At 53.4% G+C, this 19,382-nt stretch overlaps 1 long non-coding RNA gene across 3 annotated transcripts; it reads left to right on the top strand.

The window, feature by feature from the left end:
• Positions 1 to 300: 300 nt before the first annotated feature.
• Positions 301 to 17,666, top strand: LOC109257610 (uncharacterized). 3 transcript variants are annotated; one of them, XR_008422037.1, is made up of 5 exons: positions 301 to 429; positions 5,297 to 5,380; positions 6,916 to 8,601; positions 14,229 to 14,786; positions 16,828 to 17,666. It is a non-coding gene; the product is annotated as an uncharacterized LOC109257610 (long non-coding RNA). The 3 variants fall into 3 exon arrangements; XR_008422038.1 differs by lacking the exon at positions 301 to 429 and having other exon boundaries at positions 4,555 to 5,380; positions 14,229 to 14,344; positions 14,639 to 14,786; XR_002076054.2 differs by lacking the exon at positions 301 to 429 and having other exon boundaries at positions 4,555 to 5,380.
• Positions 17,667 to 19,382: the final 1,716 nt, after the last annotated feature.

Below are 19,382 nucleotides of genomic sequence, written 5' to 3'. Positions count from 1 at the left end.
TCCTCCGACCGAGCCCGAGGGCCATCGCCAGGCCCCAGAGGAGGGGCCCCGACGTGCCCGGGGCGACGTGGTCCCCGCTGGTGTCATCTGCCAGCCGCCGCCGCGGGGAGGCCCGCGTGTGCCAGGGAGGCAGATGGTTCTCTCCTCTGCCTAAGGTGCCTCCTGGCAGTTCGGCCAGCTCAGGGGCGGGAGCAGCAGGTGTTTTCCTGCCCTGCGCGTCAGCCTGGAGCAAGCCCCGCCCCCGCCCCGCCCCCCGGGCAGGTGCCGCCTCCTGCCCTGCCCCCAGCGGGGCCCCTGAGCGCCAGAGCAGAGGCCCTGTGGCTGGGAGAGAAGGACTCCCTTCCTCCACCCCGACCCGGCCCCCTGTCCCAGGAGGGAGCGGCGGTGCCCGCGGCCCGTGACCCAGGCACCGAGCCCGACGGAAGGGAGGTGAGGTGGGGGTCAGCGGTCGAAGCGAGAGGCCTGCTTGAGTCTCAGACGCCTGTCCCTGCATCTCAGGCCGCAGCCCCGAGGGTTCGGGCCCCTTCCCCAGTCGGGGCCTCTGACAGCCCCCTTGAGGCCCCCTAAGTGTGGACCGCCCCCCCTAGTTATGGACCCCGGGTGAGGATCCCTCGGTATGGACCCCCCCTAGATACGGACCCCAGGTAAGGTTCCCCCAGATGTGGGCTCCCAGGTGAGGCCCCTTGAGAAGCCCCTACAGGTGAGGGCCCAGAGAGCTGCCTTCGGGGGTCTGAGCTCATGCACTTGACGGGGACCAGGCCTGGCCACGCACGGGGTCTTCTGGGAGGGAGGCCCACGCGTCCCCTGCGCTCACCCTCGGGCCGGTCTCTGGGAACGGGGCTGCGCGTCTCTAGACAGCGGGGTTGGCACCAGCAGTCGGGACGCCTGGGTCCCCACGGTTCCCTGGCGTCTGTGCCCCCTGGGGAACTCAGGGCGGGGTCCGTGCATCGCCCACACCTGCCTGAGGCCCCAGGTGAGTGGCTTTGCAGCAAATGCCCGAGCGTGGGTGGGAGGGAGGGAGCCCTGCTGGGTGTCCCCTGCAGCTCAGCCCAGGGATGAAGGGCAGGTGTGTTTGCTGTGCTCCGTGGCCTTAACTGCAGGTGTGAGCAGCAGGAGGAGGAGGAGGAGGGCGTGTGTCAGGAAGGAGTAAGGAGCTCCTCTGCAGGGAGAGGCTCCGGGTTTCCAGAATGTGGAGCCGGCGTCCTGCCTCAGGGCCCAGCCCGCGACTGGATCACAAGGGGACCCGCATCCTAGACCTCAGGCCGTGGGGCCGCGTTCGGGGGCAGCAGAGCCCGGCTCCAGGGCGAGGACGTCGTCCTTGCGTGATGAACGTGGGTGCAGGTTAGAAGCGCGCACGGGCAGAAAGCAAGCGGGACGTGCGGCAGGACCCCCCGAGCCCCAACGGTTCCCTCTGAGCCGCCAGATGGAGCCCCGGCTGGTGCCCGTGTGGGCGCTGGGGGGTTTGCTCTGCCCCTGAGGCTGCAGGAGGGAAGGGTCTGTGGGGAGCAGGGGTCCTGGGCACCTGCCTGCTCTGGGACCTGAGGGGCTGTGGGGGCGGCTGGGAGCAGGGGCCCCGCCGGAGAAGACCCGACTCAGGAGAGCAGGAAGTGGGGGTGCAGGATGGAGCGGTGCTGTCTGCAGGGCTGGGCCAGCAGGGAGGGGTTTCCCACCGTCCCGTGGGAGGCTGCCCGACGGGTGGTGAGCTCCCCATCACCGGGAGGATTCGAGCACACATGGGTGATTGGGGCTCTCCTGGCCCCGGGCTCTCAGACAGGAGCCCTGGGCGGGGGGGGGGGGGGGGGGGGGGGGGGGCTGGAACGTCTCGTCTGTGGAGAGGAGCCCTGGTTGGGGATGACCCGGCCTGGAAGGCACTGGCAGGAGGCAGGACTGGGAGAAGTCTGGGGGGGTCCCTCGGGAGGGGTCTTCCTGTGGGACAGCTCGGGATGTGCTGACTGAGTCACCCCCTCCCTGAGCTGTTGTGTTTGGTGAACTGATAGGGAGGCTCGTTTCTGATTCAGGACCTGGTCCCCCCCAGTCCTCCAGTCCCTCTGTCACAGGTGGGGGAAGGGGAAGGAGGAAGCCAGGGAGCCCTGTCCCTGTGGCAGCCCCCCTTGGCATCGCCCCTGTTAGGCCAGGGTCCTGGTGTCTGGGAGGGGCAGGTGGCCAGGGCAGGGTGTGGTCTCAGGCGTGTCAGGGGATGCTACACAGGGAGGGGGGGCAGGCGGGGTGCTCAGGATGCTGACTGCTCCTGTGCTAGGCAGGTGGACAGAAGCAGAGATGGCAGGACACAGTGCAGCCCCAGGAAGGGCCCCCAGTCTGGCCTGCAGGCCCTGCCTGGAGCGGAACCTGTTCCCTCTGGGACAGTCCCTGCACCTGGGGCCACGGCAAGGAGGGACCCCCAGATTCCCACGGGAAGTGATCCCAGCGCCAGGTGCTCGTGGTGTCGCCAGCGGGGCACGGTGGTCGGGACGGCCCGTGGGCTCTGTTGACCCCGCCAGGGTTTGTCCTGCTTGTTGGAGTCCCCGCAGGGGTGGGAGGGGGGCCTGGGCAGGGTCATCAGGTGAGGTTCGAACACCCCTGGGTACCTGACTGAGCCCCGGGCAGGCAGTGCCTGCAGCCCTCAGGGTCACCTGGGCTTCGTGCCCCAGGAGCTGACTCTCCCAGGGGTGGGAGCGTCTCTCCCCACTGTCTCCTGCCCGGGGCTGCCCTGACAGCCTCCGCCCAGCTCAGGGGCCCGGCAGTGGGGGGGTGGGGGGGCTGCACCTGTGTTTGCACAGAATGACCCCAGGTGGCTGGGTATTTTAATTTAAATAGTTCAGCAGGAAGCATGAAAATCAAGCTGGGCATATTTCTGCTTAAGGACAACATATTTTAAATACTTATGGATTATTTATTCCCTTAATTCTCCTGAAATGCAACCGTAAATCCTTATTATTAGATTTTTAACGAATATTAACTTCTCAAATGAAAGTCAAGTTTCTGCTCTTCTCGGAGAGGCCGAAGGAGAGGGCAGAGTGCGTCTGTCAGGCTCTGGAGGTGCCGACTCCGAGGGCAGGTCCTGGTACCCGGAGCCCCGGGGGCAGGCCCACCAGCCGCGTGGGTCTGGGGTCTTTACAGGAAGGAGCGGCGCCTCCCCTGCCCCTGAGGAGGGGTTCCATGGAGCCATCACGGTTCCGTGGAGCAGGTCTGCTCAAGCAGAAGTTTCGGCTCTGAGCCTTAGGGGCCCGCCCGGGCCTCGGGGTGCGGCTCGCTGGGTGCAGGTCCCCCAGATCAGGCGTGAGCCCGGCCCGCTGGAGGGCCGGTGGGGCCTGAGCGGGTGCGTGGCGGGGTCAGGGGCTCCGGGGGAGCTCGGTGGGCGGCCAGCTCCGTCCTCCGGCAGCTGGCTCAGAACTGCAGTGGTCCTCGTGAGTCCCAGCCGGTACTCCCGGGCCCTCGACACTTAGCTCCGGGCAGCGCCTGTCCCACAGTCCGGCTGGGCTGTTCACCCTGGAGAGCCGTGGGCCGTGTCCTGCAGTCTCGTCCTGTAATTATCAGCCACTCAGGGACGAGGACCGGGCAGTAACCGCGTGCCTCCCTGCTGAGGGGGGTCTCCTGTCCCGCAGCATCCTCAGCAAGGCCTGATTGGTTCCCCGGGAGAGGCCACCCTGGGGGTGCTGACTGAGCCTCCCTTGGCCTCCAGGACATGGGTCTGAGGCTCCGGGTGGCTCCGGTGGGGGCTTGGGGCTGCCCAGGGAGCTGGGCGGGTGGTCCCCGTGCAGGGGGAGCCTGGTCCCCTAGCCGGGCAGGCAGCCCCAGGTCACCAGCGAGGCCGCTGAGGCACAGGTCGGGGCCCTGGGCTCTGGCCAGGCTGCCTGGGCTTGACCCCGGGGCCGCCACCCCCTGGAGGTGAGGTTGAGGCATCCTTGATCTAGCCTGTCTGCACCTGCGGGTTCCCGCCCGCAAACCGGGGGTGATGATAAACGCCTCCCCAAAATGAGACAAGGAAGTGCTCTGAGCGTGGCCCGGTGCAAGGTGAGCTCATTCAAACCCAGGGTCAAAGCCCAAAGGAGGCTCAGGCCCCGGATCCCACATCCTGTGTGCTCAGCAGGCAGAGGAGTTTCTGACTGTAATTAACACCCCCCGCCATGGGAAGTCAGGCACCGCCCACCCTGACCAGGTGCTTGTGGGGTGGAGGCCTTCCCTGTGTGGGCACTTGAGGCTGATCAGGGAAAGGACCAGGTGGGTGTTGTGGACAGGTGCCTGCAGGGGCGTCCCCTCCAGCCAGCAGAGGGGGGAGCCCAGGCGGGGCCGCAGAGGGGCTGTGGTGTCTGTGAAGACCTTCACGGAGGAGCCTGGGTCGCAGGACCGCAGGGGCCGGAGGGGTCTGGGCTCTTTCCTGCCCCACGGTGTGCGTGGCCTGCCACAGAGGCTGGCTGTAGTTTCGCTGCCTGTGCGAAGCAGGCGAGCCCTAAAAGGCTGAAAGTTGCTCCTCTGTCTCCATTTAAAGCAACGAGATGTGTCAGCCTTGGCATCTGGCAGGGGTGGGCAGTGCGTGCTGTGAAGTCGGCGTGTGGGCTCAGTGTGCGGGGCCGGAGAGAGCCCTGGGCCGGCTCCCAGTCAGTCTCCCTCACAGCCGGCCTCAAGCGCGCCCTCCTCCAGGGGGCAGAGGCACAGGGGTGTGTGTGCAGGACGCCTGCCGGGGTGGTGGCGGGTCCCCGGAACCAGGCACCGCTCCCTGGAGGGGCCTGTGCCGCACAGTTCTGAGTTCCGGAGCTGGGAGGGACCGCCGCGTGATGCAGCGGGGGAGAGCAGGGACCGTCCCTGTCCCAGGACAGTCCTAGGACGTCCCTCATATTCCCTGGCACTTCTGCTCTGACTGGGATGCCTAATTCCTGGGGTGCATCCACAGTGACCCGACCGGTCTCCGCCATCAGGCACATCTCCTCTGGCCCGTGATGTCCTGTGATACCCAAGGTGTGTCTAATGTGACCTCGGATGTCTCCCTTATTCCCAGGTGTGTCTGAACTGGCCTGGGAGCTCCCCAATTCACCACAGGTGTCTACACTGGTAGTTCTTATTCCCCAGGTGTATCTACTCTGACCTGTGATGACTAATCTGTTGTGTTTACTCTTACACCGGTTACGCCCGAATTCACGAGTGTACGTACAATGACCTCTGATGTCACCCCGTTGTGCAGGCTTTTTGGCTTTGACCTAGGGTGTCCTAATTCCCTAGAGGTGTCTACCCTGAACTTGGATGACTTTCTAACTCTCCAGTTGTGTCTACTCCTACACAGAACGTCTCCCTCATACCACAGGTGTCTCTACCCTGACCTGGCAGACATGGAAGCACGCTTCCTAGACTAGTCTGCACTGCTGTGAATGTCTCCCAGCTTCCCCAGGTGCGCCATCACTAGCCTGCGATTCTCCATAATCTCTGAAGTGTGTCCAGCATGAACTTGGATGTCTCCCTAATTATACTCACCTTTGATGTTTCCCACACAATTGTCCAAGTGTGTCTACACAGACTTGGGATCTCTCTCTCAATGTGTCTACACTGTGTTCGAGGTGCACACAGTGATGTGTCTACACTGTGTTGGGGCATCTCCCTTAATCCCCAAGTGTCTATACTCTGATACGTGCTGTGTCCCTAAATTCCCAGGCTGCACTGACTTGAGTGGTCTCCCTGATTTTGCAAGAGTTTCTCTAGTGACTTTGAAATCCCAGTAATGCCCCCAGGAGTGTCTTTACTCACTGGATGTCACTTGAATTCCCTGGGTGTGTCTTACCCAGACCAAGATGTCTTCCTAGTTTCCCCAGGGTGGAGAATGTGGTCTAGGATGTCTCGTTATTGCCACTGTGTGTCTCCACCGACCTGGGAACTTCCCCCGAGTCCCCAGGAATCACCCTAAGAAACCTACCTAAGACCTGGGAATCTTCTTGGAGAAGCTAGATGTGTATACAGTGACCTGGGGGGTCCCCCTGCTTCACCAGTGTGTGCATCCTGACCTGGGGGGGTCCCGCTGCTTCATCAGGTGTGTTTAGACTTACCAGGCATGTTGTTCATAGTGCCCGGGTGGGTCTAAATTGTATCGGGATGTGTATTTCCCAAGTTGTGTCTTTTTAACCTGTGATGTCTTTATAAGTCTCGGTTCTATATACCGCAATCTCGGATCCCTCCCGAATTCCAGGAGTGTGTATACACTGATCTGTGAAGTCTCCCTCCTTGTGGGATTTATCTGTATCTCCCCAGATGTGTCCCACCTTACCTGGCATTGCCCTATAACTGCCTAGGTGTGTCTACCATGAACATGGATATCTTCCTATTCCAGATGTATCCACACTGACCTGGGATGTATCTACTTAGGAGTGGCTACTATAAACTGTTTCATACCCCTCATTCCTTGTGTGTATCTACGTTGACCTGGAAAGCCACCTTAATAACAGTGTGTTTACGCTGAATTAGAAAAAAAAAAAAAATCTCTCTAGCTCTCCACGTGTGTTTACTTTAACTTCATGGTCTCCCAAACCCCAGGTATATATACGTCGTCCTGGGATGTCTACAGAATTCCTGAGGTGTCTCTAACTTAACCTAGCGTTTCTGCCACATAACCCAAGTGTGGGTACTTTGATTTGGGATGGGTCCCCGATTCCCCCGGTTTGTCTACACAGACGCAGGATGTTTCCCTAATTGTGTAGACACCTGGTTATCTATACCTTGAGCTGGGACATCTAATAACCCACGTGTGTCTCTGTTGACCTAGAAATTCTAATTTTCCAGCTGTTTCCATACTGACCTAATAGGTCTCCCTAATCACCAGGCATGTTTTTGACCTGGATGTCTCCCTCTTCGTGTTGTGCCTACTCTGATCTGGAATGTGCCACTAAGTCCTCAGCTGTGTCTACACTGACCTGGGACGTATTGCTCATTTTCCAGATGTGTCTTCAATAACCTTGGATATCCTCTTAATTCACCAGCTATGTCTGCGCTGACCTGGGATCTCCCTCTAATACCCTAGATATTTCTACCCTGACCTGGAATGTTTTCTTCATTCACCAAGTATGTCTGCCCTAAACTTAAATACCTCTGAAAATTCCTAGGCATGTTTTCTCTGATACCCCCTTGTAGCCCACTTGTGTCCACACTAACACGAACAAATTCCTAATTCCCAGATGTTTCTACTAGGACTTGGGATGTCACCCTCCTTCCCCAAGTATGTCTGCTCTGACCCGGCACATGTCACTAATTCCTAAGGTGTGTGTCCACTGACCTGGGATATGTCATTAAAACAGGGGCTTATCTGTACTGCTATGGAGTCTGTTTTCTCTGTTGTCCCTACACTGGAAGTGTCTCCTAACTGCACAGGTGTTGGCTGTCTTGAACCTCAGTGTCTTCCTAATTCCTGAGATGCATCTAGACTGACTTGGACCGTTTCACTAATTCCTCAGGTCTATCTACCAAAAATGGTATCTTTTCCTAATTTATCAGGGGTGTCTACACTGACCTGGGATAGTTTCTTAATTCCCTAGGTGTTTTAACACTGCGCTACTATAACTCCATAGGTTTCCAGGTATGTATACCTCAACATTAGATGTGTTGGGTTTTTAAAAATTTTTATTGGGATATAATTGACGTAATATAACATTAAGTTTTAGCACATTGATTTGATACGTTTTTGTGTTGCAATAGGATTACAACCGTAGCATTAGTTCATACATTTATCCCACCACAGATTATTTCTTTTTTGCAATGAGAACAGTTGAGATCTAGTCAGCAGCCCTGACGTTTGTCACACAGTCCTGTTGGCTATAAACACTAGCCGTACGTTCGATTCCCGAGCTGCTTTATCTCCTGGTTACAAGTTTCCACCCTGACATCTCCCCAGTTCTCCCACCCCCCAGCCACTGCAGCCACAGTTTGCCCTGGTTTTGCAAGTTTGACTCCTTACTTTACATATGAGGGTATACACTATTTGTCTTTCTCTGATTTATTTCACTTACTGTGATGTTCTCAAGGTCCATCCTGTGGTACAAATGTCAGGATTTCCTTCTTTCTCGTGTCCCAGTATTCCATGGTGTGTCCACACCACACCTTTAAAGCTGTTTTTTTTTTAATGTTTATTAATTTTTGAGAGAGAGAGAGACAGCATGAGCAGGGGAGGGGCAGCGAGAGAAGGAAACACACAATGCAAAGCAGGTCCAGGCTCTGCACTGTCAGCACAGAGCCCGATGCGGGGCTCGAACTCACAAACTGAGATCATGACCTGAGCTGCAGTCAGATGCTTCATCGACTGAGCCACCCAGGCGCCCCACACACCATCCTTCTTATCCACTCACTCATCGGAGAACATTTCAGGTGTTTCCATATCTTGGCCATTGTGAATAATAATTACTATAATGGGGCGCAGATATCTTTTCGATAGCGTATCTTCGTTTCCTTCAGGTGTATACCCAGAAATGGGTCTCGTGGGTCATACAGTTGTTCTGCGTTTTTAAAGTAGCCTCCATGTTTTCCATGGGGGCTGAACACTCCCACCACGGCGCACATGGTTCCCGTGTCTGCGCGTCCTCACCAACACTTCTCCCTTGTCGTCTTGGTGACAGCTGTTCCAGCAGGTGCCAGGTGGTAGCTCATTAGGATCTTGATCTGTATTTGCCGGATTATTAGGGTTGTGGAATATCTTTTCATGTATGTACCTGCTGACCATTTGAATGTCTTCTTTGGAAAAATGTTAGTTCCTCTATTTTTTAAAAGATTGTTTGGTGTTATTACTGAGTAGTATGTTCTTTATATATTTTAAATTTTAACCCTTTCCTCAATGGTTTGCAAATATTTTTCTCATTCCATAGACTGCCTTTTTGTTGGTTTTTTTTGTTGTTGTTTTTTTTGTTTTTTGTTTTTTACTGTTCCTTTGCAGTGCAGAGGCTGGTTAGTTTGACACCGTCCTGCTGGCTTTTTGCTTTTGTTGTGCTTTTGCTGTCGTATCCCCAAAACCATTTCCAAGACCAACCTCAGGGAGCTTCTTCCTGCGTTTTCTTCTGGGAGTTCTGTGGCATCAGCCCTTATGTTTAAGTCCTTAATGTATTTAGAGTTAATTTTGGAGAGTTGAGTGGTGTAGGAGAGGAGTCCAATTTCATTTCTCAGCAAACAGCTGTCTAGTTTTCCCAACACCATTTGCCGAAGAGACCCTCCTCTCCCTATTAGGTATTTTTGGCCCCCTTGTCAAAGAGTAGTGGATCATAAATGTGTGGGTTTATTTCAGGGTTCTCTGTCCTGTTTTATTGGACTTTGTTTTTATGCCAGTACCATATTGTTTTAATTGCATGGTTTTGTAGTAGAGTTTGAAACCAGGCAGTGTGATGTCTCTGGATTTCCTTTTTTTTTTTAATCAGGAGCATTATATTTGGGGGTGCCTGGGTGGCTCAGTTGGTTAAGCATTGGACTATTGTTTTTGGCTTAGGTCATGATCTCACGGTTTGTGAGTTCAACTCCCTCACCGGGCTCTGTGCTGACAGTGTGGAGCCTGCTTGGGATTCTCTCCCTCTCTCTGTCCCTCCTCCATTCACTCTGTTTCTCTCTCAAAAATAAATAAACTTAAAAAAAAAAAAAAAGATTGTTCTATTTGGGTCATTCTTTGGGGAGAGTTCCATATAAATTTTAGGATTTTTTCTGTTTCTGTGAAAAATGCCATTGGAATTCTGACAGGGGTTATGTTAAATCTGCATATGGCTTTGGGTAGTATAGCTATTTTAACAATGTTAATTCTTTGCTTCCGTGAACATGGGGCATCTTTCCTTTTGTTTCTTCTTCAATTTCTTTCATCAAGCTCTTGTAGTTTTCATTGTGCACATTTTTCACCTGCTTGGTTAAATTTATTCCTATTTTTATTGTTAAAAAGTTTGCTCTTGTGAATGCAATAGTTTTCTTTTTCAGATGTTCCACTGTCAGTGTATACAGACACTGATTTCTGTGTGCTGATTCTGTATCCTGAAATTTTACTAAATTCATTGATTAGTTCTAATAGCTTTTTTAGTGGAGTCTTTAGGTTTTCTATGTATAACATCGTATCACGTACAAAGAATGACAATTTTACTTCTTCCTTTCTGATTTGGATGCATTTTCTTTCTTTGTTGCTTGATTTCTCTGGCTGGAATTTCCACTGCTGTGGGTTGAATAGGAATAGTGAACTCTTTTCTTGTTCCTGATCTTGATGGTGAAAGACTCAAAGTGTTTCTTCTGGGTATGAGGTTTGCTGTGGGCTCGTTGTTGACCAGCTTAATTATGTTGAAGTGTGTTCCTTCTGCACATGACTTGTTAACAGGTTTTATCATTAAAGGTATAGTCTGTTGAATGCTTATTCTGCATTAACTGAAATGATAGGAATTTTTTTCTTTTACTCTCACATGTATCACTTAGTGTATGTTGAACCACCCCCGCATCTCACGGATAAGTCTGTTGCTTGTGGTATTATATAACTGGTCTTAGGTGTTGAACTTAGTTTACTAATATTTTGTCAACCTACTATCGGGGTAATGCTTGCCTTGTAAAATAAGTTTGGAAGTGTCCCCTCCTCTTCAGTTTTTGGGACTGTGTTGGGGGAGGAACAGCATTAATTCTTCTGTAAACGTTTGGTAGATTTCAGCAGTGAAGCCACCTGGTCCCGGGGTTTTCTGTGTTGAGAGGTTTTTGGTTGTTGATTCAATCTCCTGACTCATTATTGGCCTATTCAAATTTTCTATTTCTTCCTGATCCAGGCTTGGTAGTAGTCTCTTATGATCCTTTGCATTTCTGTCGTATCAGTTGCAATATCTTCTCTTTCATTTCTGATTTTGAGTCTTCTTTTCTTAGTCTAGCTAAAGGTTTGTCAAGTTTATCTTTCCAGAAACCCAGCTCTTAGTGTCATTGATCTTGTCTGTTGCTTTTCTGGTCTCTATTTCATTTGTTTCAGCTCTGATCTTGGAGAATCTACTTCCTTCCCTATGCAGACTTTGGGTTTAGTTCTTACCTTTCTAGTTCCTTGAAGCATAAAGTTACATTGTTTATTTAAGGTGCTTTTATTTTAACATTTGCACTAGTTACTATAAACCTCCCTCTCAGAGCTTGTTTTGGAGCATGCAGTGGGTTTTGGTGCATTATGTTTCTGTTGTCATTTGTTTGCAGGTATTTTGTTTAATTTCCTATTGATTTCTTCTTTGACCCATTCATTGTTCAGGAATGCGATGTTTAGTTTACACATTTGTAGATTTCCCAGCTTTACTCTTTGTGTTGATTTCCAGTTTTGTACCATTTCAGTGAGAAGAGATACTTGATATAATTTGTCTTCTTAAATTTGCTAGGACTCATTTTGCAGCCTGTCATATGATCTGTCCTGGAGAATGTGTGTATTAGGGAACAATGTGCATTCTGCTGCTGTAGCTAGAATGTTCTATAAATGTCTATTAGGTCCATTTGGTCTAATGTATGGTTCAAGTCCAATGTCTCCTTGTTGATTTTCTGTCTGGATGATCTATACCCATGGCCGAAAGAGGGCTATTAGAGTCTATTATTGTGTTGTCTTTTTTTCCCTTTCAGATCTGTTGGCATTTGCTTAATATATTTAGGTGCTTTAACGTGTGTAAGTTTGACTGTCATATTCTTGGTAAACTCCCTTTATCATTATGTAATGACCTCTTTTGTTACTGTTTTTGGCTTAAAATCTATTTTCTCTGATATAAATACCCTTGCTTTCTTTTGGATTACACCCTCATGAAATATCATTTTCTGTCCCTTGACTTTGAGCCTATGTGTGTCCTTAAACCTGAAGCAAGTCTCTTACAGCCAGCATGCAGTTGGCTCTTTTCAGAAATCCATTCAGCCACCATGTGTGTGTCGATTGGAGAATTCAGTCCATTTGTATTTAGTGTGATTACTGGTAACAGAGTGGCTATAGGAAGCCCTTATTACCTGTTTCCTGGTTGTTTCGCACTTCAATTTTCCCTGTGCTGTTTCTGCCCATTTTTGTATCTCGATTTTCTGTGGTGGTCCGCTCTCTTTTCCCTTTGCTCTTTTGTGCATCTACTTCAGAATTTTGCTCTGTGGTTACCAGGAGGCTGACATGATCTATCTCAGATAAAACAGCCCATTTGAAGTTGACAGTGACTCCACATACAGAATCCTCACTCTTTACCACTTGTATATTTTTGATGTCACAGTTTTTCTCTTTTGTATTGTGTATTAATCAATCATAGTAGCTGTAATTTTTATATTCTTTCCCCTGGACCTTTATGTTCCAGCAAAGTGGCTAATCTACCATCGCAATCTGACTCGTGTGTCATGTCGCTGATTAACGTCCCCTCACCTCAGCTGGAATAACTCTTCTCTGCATTTCTTGTAAGGAGGGTCTAGTGCGATGAACTCGCTCAGCTTTTGTTGGAAAAGTGTCTATTTCTTCATTTCTGAAGGATAACTTTACCAGATATTCTTGGCAGGCAGTTTTTTTCCTACAGCACTTTGAATTATCATCCACTCTCTCCTGGCCTATAGGCTTTCTGCTGAGAAATGCACTGACTACCCAGTGAGGGTTCCTTTGTAGATTACAATATTCTCTGCATGCTTTTCGGATTCTTTGTCTTGGATTTTTGACAGTTTTGTCATGGTGAGTGTGTTTTGGGGAAGGCCTGTTGCCACCGGGATAGGAGGGTGGTCTATCGGCTTCCTGAACTTGGCTGCCCAAGTGTCTCCCCAGGTCTGGGACGTTTCAGCCATTATTTCTTAAATAAACTCCCTGCTCCTTTTCGCTTTCCAGAATGCAATTTTTCTGATACTTGTACTTTTGATGGAGTCGCGTGGATCTTCTAGGCTTTTGTAATGCTTTTTAATTCTTTGTAATCCCGATTGGGTTATTTCAAAGTTCCTATCCTGTAGCTCACTGATTCCGTCTTTCATTTTATACACTCTGCTGTGAGTGCCCTCTATTGCATTTTTCATCCCATTCATTGAATTCTTTAGTCCCAGTTTTTTGTGATTTCTCATTGTTAAATTTCTCATTTTGTTCATGTACATACAGCTTTTCTGATTTTTGTTAAATTGTCTTTTGTGTGTTTTCTTTGGGCCCCTTATCAGCTGGGTCACAAACTTCAGCCTTTGTGTTTGGTTGTTGGAGGGTTACTGTTGCCTTATGGTGACGATGCGTTCCTTGATTCTTCACTCACGTTCGTTGTCCTTTTGCGGTGCTGCTCTGGTGTAGAAGTGGCGGACATCGCCTCAGTCTTTGTGATCCCCTCCAGGTGGGAGATGCTGTTAGTCGAGCCTGTCGGGCCTGGGCTTTTTCTGTCCTTGTGTGGACATCCCTGTCCTTGCTTCCTGCCCTGTCCTGTAGCAGAATTCTTGAGCTTGTAGGCCTTCTCCGGTCTGGAGAACTCCCCTCATTTCCCGGAAGGGGGCCCTACAGACACTTGTGTGGTGCATCCTCTGCCCACGGGGGCAGACTGGGCAGGTGTGGGCTCAGTACTCTAGGTGTGGTGGATCCTCAGGGTTCTTCCAGAAGCTCACATTTGGACTTCAGTGCTAATATTCTCATCTGTCTGTTTGCTGATCCTCTCTCCCCCGGAGTCATGGACGTCCCTCAGTACTCTGGGTGCTGCTGGAGAGAAATGGGGTTCTCCTGCAGCCCCCACACAGCTGGAGAAGCCGGCACTCCCGGTGCTCCCTCCCACGTGGGAGAGGCTGCTGCTGCTGAGCCCCACGTGGCGTCACCTTTGGGGAGGGGTGGCACCGGCAAAGTTCCTCTATTTCCAGTGGATCCAGACTCCGGGGATGTGCTGGAGCCGCCCCTGGGGCAGCTTGGACCCCACCCCCACCCCCACCCCGGCCTTCCTTGTCTGTGCATTTCTGTCCAAGTCAGCATGCTCGAGGCTTCCCCACTGGCGGCAAGAGGGCTCCCGCTGGTTTGCAGCCCCTCGGAGGTCTGTCTGCCTATTTCCAGGTACACGGTTGGGTGACGCTCCTCCCAGATCCTTAGGCGTATGGGGCTGGATCCCAGAGGCACTTGCGTTCACAGATGGATGCCTGACGAGTTATTCAAAAAGGGAGACACAAAGCAGGGATGTCTTACACTGCCATGATGCTCTGAAGGCCTTTCTGATACTCCAGTTACGTCTACACTAGCCCGGGATGTTCCCCTCATCCCCCCTGGTGTCCGCACTTGACCTGCTGTGTCTACTTAATACCCCACGTGTTACGCTGACACGGTTTACCTCCCTATTCCCCAGGTGCACCCACCTTAATCTCAGCTGTCTAACTGCTGAGGTGTGGCTGTTTATAGCTGGGATGTCTAATTATGCAGACGAGTCTACACCGAACAAGGACGACTTTCTAAATCCTCAGGGTGTGCCTATCCTGACCTGGGGTGTGTTCTTCATTTTCCAGGTGTATCTACGCTGACCTGTGATGTCTAGTCCCCTGTCTAACCAGACCTGGACGTTTCCCCAGTTCCCCAGGCGTGTCCACGCTGATCTGGCGGGATGTCCACCCTGCCGTCTCCCTTGTCACTCTGGCTGTCTACCGGGGCGCCTCTTTACCCCACACAAAGTCTAACGTGACGCGTAGTGAGTGCTTCCTCGGGTAGTTCAACTCTGACTTGGGTGTCCCCCAATTCTAACGTGATGCTCTCGTTCCCCAGGGGGAGCTACCACGATCTAGGATGTCACCTTGATTCCTCAGGTATTTCTGCATGGACCCGGGAAGTGTCCCTAACCCCCCAGTTCTGTCTACCCTGATCAGGGAGACAGGTTCAGGCTGTAAGCACTGAGGCCTCCCTAGTAAGTCAGGTGTGTGTGCACGTGCCTGGAGGGGCATCTGTCCCGACCTGGGTTGTCACTCCAATTCTCCAGGCTTGTGACGTCTCCGTGACCCAGGATGGTGTCTGGCCTGAGCGAGGACTCCCTCCACGCTCCAGTGTTGCTGGTCCCAGCAGGGAGGTGGACTCTGTTCCCCTGGGGTGTCTACCTTTACAAGTTAGTCTCCAGAATTCCCCAGCCGTATCTCACTGGAACTCCACAGAAGTGACTTTCTCTATCGCAGAATATCTACAGTTACAGTGTTTGTGCAGTAGTTGGCTCGTTCCCTCCCTTAGCAGTACCAGTCTTATTCAGAGAGTAGAGAGTCTAATACAGGTTTTGCTTGTATAAACAACGCGCAAAAAATCGAAACCCATCGTGAAAAGTGCAGATTGGCTTATAAAAGTAAAAACTGAATTTAACCGACTAAAAAGATCAACTGAGTACACTGGCATTTGATGAATTCAGGAGACATGGTCAGGGTCTATGCACGAGGGGGCAACAGAAAACGTCGCAGGTCAGAGTAAACACCTGGAGAACCCATGGCCCAGAGCTGCTCTGACATGCCTGTACAGAGACCTTCCAGGTCAGTGTGGACGCAGTGGGATATCAGGCAGACATACCAGGTTATGGTGGGCACTTAAGCTGTTAAAGCACTGCCGGTCAGCGTAGACCCAAGTGCAGATAAAGGGAGGTATCCCAGCATGGTGTGGACACACCTCAGGACCAGGGAGACATCCCAGGTCAGGAGATCAACACCTGCGACAGGCAGGCGTCCGGTCAGGACACACACACCTAGTGGACACGACCTACCCAGCCAGGGCAGACGTGGCCGGGGATTTCGGGAGACGCCGCAGGTCGTGTAGACTCACCTGTGCAACCAGGCAATACCCAAGATGAGGCAGCCAGCCCTGGGAAACGGGGAACCTTCCACTAAGACAGACCGACCGGGGGAATGAGGTGCACGTCTCGGGCAACACTAGACACGACAGTCACGGCCAGAGATGCTCCCGCTGAGTACGGACACACCCGGGGCACGAGGGAGGCGTCCCTGGTCGTGGAGACACACACGGGCTTGGAGAAAACATACAAGGTGAAGGTAGCCACAGCTGGGGAGAGCTGAACACCTGCCAGGTGAGGGCAGCCAGGTAATGGTAAACATGGGTCACCAAAACATCCTCTGTCAGGTCAGTATAGACGTACCTGAACTATGAGCAGATACACCGGGTCAGGTGAGACACAGTCGGGAGAGAGGGAGCTATCACGGTTCACAGTAGGGACACCAGAGTTCTGAGAGACGTTCCAGGTTCTAAGACACACCTTGGAAACGTGGGAGACATCCTAGGACAGGGCAGACAAACCTGGGGAATAAGTGACACTTCCCTGGTCAGCATGGGGACACAAGGCGTATCTGGTAGACGTAGCAGGCCGGTGTAGACACACCTCTCTCCCCACCCGCAGCTCTGGGGGCTCCCGCGGGTGGGGCCTGACCACAAGGCAGGAGGTGGGAGCCCCGGCCACACGGCCCGCAGGTCAAGGCGCGGGGAGGGAGTGGGGTGAACAGGGGGACAGTGGATCCGGGGCGACAGAGGGTGTGCTGCACGAGAGCCACCTGGACACACCCGAGCTCTCACCTGAGGGTGCCACGCCTGGACACTCTTGAACGGTCGCGGGCTCGTCAACGCTGGACTCCGTCCACCGGGCAACCACCAGGGTCCCCTCGGGGGGGGGGGGGGTAGGGGGGCGCAAGCTCTGGTCCCCACTGCCCCACCTGGCTGCCCCGTCCCGTGTCCCGACGGCCCTCTGCCACCTGAGGCTCCGCACTGCTGCGCGATGTGGAAGAACCACACGGCACGGAGGTGGGGAATCTGACTCTCTCCTCCAACTGCCCTGGTTCCACCGAGACCAGCAGTAAAGAGGAAGCGCAATAATAAACCTGCCCGCGGAAAACCAGTAAGAAGCGGGGCCTCGTGCCTTTGGCAAGAGGAGCCCAGAAATGCAGTAACTTTTTGCCTTAACTTCCCCTCCACAGGCTCTCGGGAAGGATTATCTGCTCGGATCCCAAGATGAGCCATTATGAGAGTCTGCTGCTTGAGCGGAACGCCTCTGGTCTGCAGAGAAATGTAGTTTTGCAAAGCGCCAGATCTCAAGACCTGGGGCTTGGCCGCTCTCCAGGGGCGGGAGGCCGGCCCCCCAGGGAGAGACGGGGTCGGGGAAGGGACCCCGCCGCAGAGCTGACCGCACGAGCAGGCGCAGGTGGCCGTGGTGTCCCCCGGGCGGGCCGATGCCGGGGGGGGGGGGCACACAGGGGTCACTTCTCCCTCGCGGCCGCCGTGCTCACGAACCACGAGTACCTCGTAAACCCCTAGGAGTGGGATCGCTGGGCCACATGGGTCTTTCCGAGACTCCCCTGTGTTTCCGTGGGGGATGTTGGTCTCCCGCACCCACCGGCAACGCGCTCGGCCATCGGCGTCACAACCTGGGCGTCACGTCCCGGCCGACGCTCGCTGTGCTGCGCTTCTGATGGTTGTGGGACCTCGCGATTGTCCTGTGTCCCCTGGTGAGGAGTGAGGGGAGTTCCAGTCGGGCGCTGACCGGCCATCTGTGCGTCGTCTCTGGAGACAGACTTGGCCCATCTTTTAATGGGATCGTTCCTTTGTCGCTGAGCAGGTTTTACAGATCCTGGGTGTTGGCCCCTCATCAGGTGAGGGAGACGTTTTCTCCCGTTCTGTGGGCTCTTTAACTCCCCTGATGGAGCCCTCTGATGCCCCAAAGTGCTTCCTTTTGTGAAAGTCCAATTTATCTGTTTTTCTAGTTGCCTGTGCTTCGGGTGTTAGAGCCAATAAATCACCACAAATGCAACGTCATGAATCTTTTCTCCTGTGTGTTCTTCTAAGAGTCTTAGGTCTTAGCTCTTACGCTTGGGTATTTGACCCCATTTCTGCTGATTTGGGCATATGGTGTCACGTAAGGGTCCAGCCTCTTTCTCTCACGCACGTGTGGATGTCCAGTTTTCCCAACACCATTTGTTAAAGAAAAACCTGTCTTTTCCCCCGTTGAATAGTTTTGGCACTCTTGTTGGAAATCCGTTGACTAAGTTTATGCGGCCTTCTTTCTGGGTTTTCTCCTCCAATCTGCTCGTCTCTACTTGTGTTTTATGCCAGAACAACACTGTTTCTATTGCTGTAATTTTGCAGTGAATTTTGAAATCAAGAAGCGTGAGTCCTCCAACTTTTTCCTTGTCAAAATTATTTCGCGTATTCCGGGTCCCTTGAAACGCCGTATGAAATTTGGAACGTATTTTTCTGTATCTACAAAAAAAGTGTCCAGGGCTTCGGGGGTGATGGCAGTGAACCTGCAGAGGAACCAGCATTTCGGGAACACTGTCGTCCTAGCGGCGTCCCGTCACCTGGCCGTGAACACAGGACATCTGTCCGCGTATTAACGCCTTCCGTGGTCGTTCAGTAACACGGTGTAGTTCCCGTGAACAAGTCTCCTGTCTCATTGGCCTAACTTGTTTCTAAATGTCTTACTCTTTTTGATGCCATTTTAAAAGGAATTGTTTCCTTAATCTGAAACGCGAGTGACTTCTGCCTGTTGATTTGTGTCCTGCCTCCTTCCTGAGTCTGTCAGCGCTGACAGTGGTTTTCCGTTGGAGACTTCAGCGTTTCCTACATGTGAGACCGCGCTGCTGTGAACACGGGACCTCGGGTCTCCCTTCCCAGGCCACCTCCCCCACCCACACAGCTGTCCACCCGCGGCCCCCCCCCCCCCCGGTGGCCCCCTGCCTGCCCACAGTCCCGGCTGCCAGTTTCTGCTTCTCGAGGCCGCAGAGTCCGATCTGTTCAGAAGAACTAAGTAGACGCACTCACTCGGCTCAACTCACCTGCTCGACGGGCCGCGTCCGGCTGGGGTTTTCTTTCCAGGCTCCGATCACGCGGTGTCCGAGTTCCCCACCGCCGTCGGACCCCGGGCTTGTCCTGTGGCCCAAAGAGGCCTGGGGCCGCCCCGCTGCAGAGACGCAAGGCCACGTGGCATTAGGAATCCGGGGACATGGCGCTCTGTTCCCCCCGAGACCGCGTGCAGATGGCCCTGAAGCCGCTCTTCTGCTTCCAGCACCACACGGGCCTTTACACGAGGCTGCGTCTCCCCCCGGCAGGAGCCTCGGCGAGGGGCTGTGGGGATGGAGGCGAAGGACCCCAAGCCGGGCAGGAGCACGTGCCACAGAAACCACCCAGAATCCACCGGGGGGAACAGGCGAATGTGCAGCGTCTGCTCAATCTGACGGAGGGGCTCGCGGCTGGCTGCTCCCGGTGCCCATGGAAGTGCCCACGCGGGACGCTGAGCACCACCCCCCCCTCAGGTTCTAAGCGGCTTTCCTGGAACGGACTCCTCGGGAACAAGGGCGGACGTGAAGCGATGTAGACACAGCCCGAGTCACCAGCAACGAGGGCCCGTGGGAAGAGTCCCGGCGCACCCGTCGCTGGAGCCCACCCGGCCCAGACCCGGCCCCTTCTCTTGCAGAAGCGCCGCCCCGCTCCTTCGAAGGCCCCGGGACGTTTCCAGCCCACTGCTTCCGGCTACTGT

This window comes from Panthera pardus, unplaced genomic scaffold (assembly GCF_024362965.1).
Source record: "Panthera pardus isolate Hobbes unplaced genomic scaffold, ASM2436296v1 HiC_scaffold_14, whole genome shotgun sequence".
In the NCBI taxonomy this organism is placed as follows: domain Eukaryota; kingdom Metazoa; phylum Chordata; class Mammalia; order Carnivora; family Felidae; genus Panthera; species Panthera pardus.
Note: the sequence above shows the minus strand (reverse complement) of the source record. Positions and strands in the feature narration are given on the sequence as shown.